This window comes from Octodon degus, unplaced genomic scaffold (genome assembly GCF_000260255.1).
Source record: "Octodon degus isolate 3935 unplaced genomic scaffold, OctDeg1.0 scaffold00114, whole genome shotgun sequence".
NCBI classification, from domain to species: Eukaryota; Metazoa; Chordata; class Mammalia; order Rodentia; family Octodontidae; genus Octodon; species Octodon degus.
In genome coordinates, this window is record NW_004524690.1 from 7,442,634 (window position 1) to 7,444,954 (window position 2,321).

Consider the following 2,321-nt stretch of genomic DNA (forward strand, 5'->3'; position numbering starts at 1 on the left):
CCACTAAGAAGAATATATGCAGTGTATTATTTGTTGAAACTGTACTTCCGATTTGATTTGAAACTGTCTCATTGCTATCTGTTTATCAATAAAACTTTGGAAAAAAAAGTTATTCACGTAGAAACACATATTTCATTACAAATTCTGCTCTGTAATATTTGGTGAGAGATAAATGTACACAGGACTTCAGAGCATTGAACTGCAGCAGTGAAGGGTTTAGGTGTTACACAAAAATAAAATCAAGGAAGGGAACAGGTCACACAGTGCAACATAGTAAGCAAATGGCCACGCACCAAGTTCACACAGCCTTCTGTCAGAGGTGCATGTCCGCCACACAGAAATACCCTGGTTAAACCTGCATGGTCTGCAGGTAAAGCTGAAAGCTACATCAAAGAAATTCAATATTCTTTCTACGTGCTGACTGATTCTCAGCAATCAATTCTAACATTAGTAATTACTAAGAAGACAGGGCCAGCCAAATATCTCAGTGGATTAAAATGCCTGTAAGCAGGCACCGGGGCCAGAGGTTCAGTCCTCGGGCCTATTGTGCCAGCCCCGCCCCTGGGGAGCTCTGAGAAGGCAATTGAGACTGGGCGTGTACCTGTAATCCCAGCTCTTGGGAGGATGTAAACAGGTGGCAGATCACTACTACGAGTCCAACCTAGTAGTGATACCCTGAACACCCTGTAGACCCTTCCCTAAAATCCAAAAAAAAAAAAGAGCAGAAAATGAAAATGAGTTCATCTCAAAAAATATATAGTGTAACATAGCAAAGAAATGCAAATGTTAAAAGTATATCATACAAAAAAAGAAAGTACATCAAAAGTTTAAAAAATTGAATTCTTAGGCATAAAGTACTATATATGTGAATGGGCACTGGCTGAAGAATCTCATGAAAATCTGTATCTGAACACTCAACTGCAATGTATTCTTTTTATTCAGGAGTATCACGTGTTAATGCCCACACTTCACACATGGTGCCCAAGAGCCCCACTGTCACCGTCACCACCCTGCATCTGCATCTGCATCTGCACTTGAGTCCTTGTGATCATCTCTTGCATGTGGTGGGCTAAGATTCCTTTTCCGGCAGGATCTGATCTTTATTCATATCCTCATTCTCTACTTTCCTGCCACCTCTTTTATGTCTCTCAGAGCAGAAATTTTCACAGTGAAGGGCCTGGGTCACTTCCTGTAGATCTTGCACGTGGGTGGTGAGCATTGTTCTTAGCTTCAGAAAATCGTTATGTTCAGGGTTCTCCACCTCTGCAACACCCCCTGGATGGAGGTAACCTCTGACCTGCTTGCCTTTGGCTTCAATAGCTGGTTGGACCCAAGCACAGAAAATGGGATTCTGGCCTTGAGGAGCCAAGTTTGATCTTTAAAATCTTCCTCTTCATCTGATTCTGCATCAGGTAAGTGATAGATTTTGATATGTTCTTCAATTTCATCCAGAATCTTTTTCATCAGTTGTTCATGCTCCTTCAGAGTTAGTGTGTCGGCTTTCACAGTGACAGGTACAATGTTTACCTTATTTTGTATTGCTTTTGTAAATGCGACATCTAAAGGTTTCAACCCATGTCCAAAAGGTGAAATGAAATAGAAGCAGCAGTGCACCCTGTTGTCAACAATGTGTCGCTTGTTCAAGCCACTCTCATTGTGCAGGTAACATTCAAACTGCTCATGGATGTAGGAGATGATGGTCTTAAAGCAATCCCTGCAAATGATGGTGCCCCCATAGCCAGGTGTGCCCACTACAGTCAGGCGCAGCTTAACCCCACATTCCTCAGTCTCCATGGTCAAAGCCTCAATTTGGACAGTTCTTTCAATTTTCACTGCAGATCCAGGTATGACTCTTTCTGGATGTTTATCATTTCACAAAAATATGTTGGAAAATGAATTAATGGTATTCAACGTAAAAATATCAGCAAAACAACACAGAACTTGGCACTTACTCATGTGGTTTTGAATATTCTCATGTAAGTTATTTTTTGAGCATATTAAAGGCAGACGTATCAAATTTGAAAAAGTCTGAATAAAACCTAACAATATTAGATCTATATATAATCACAACGAGGTAAACATAGCCTTCAATAAGAATATATAATTTTTTAGAGAAAAAGCTCTACATTTTGATTGAATAAAAATGAAGATGGCTTAAGATACTTTAATTAGCCATATTACACTTGATAATACAAAGAATATAACTTTTACTTACCATGTAAAAAGCTTTTTGATCAACATTTTTTTTGAAAATGGAAATATACTTTTTAAAGTTTCTAATACTAGGAGAAAATATCATACCATGTCTTATAACTAGATTG

At 38.9% G+C, this 2,321-nt stretch overlaps 1 pseudogene; it reads right to left on the reverse strand.

Moving 5' to 3' along the window:
* Positions 1-968: 968 nt before the first annotated feature.
* On the reverse strand, positions 969-1,956 carry LOC101587223 (annotated as a pseudogene).
* Positions 1,957-2,321: the final 365 nt, after the last annotated feature.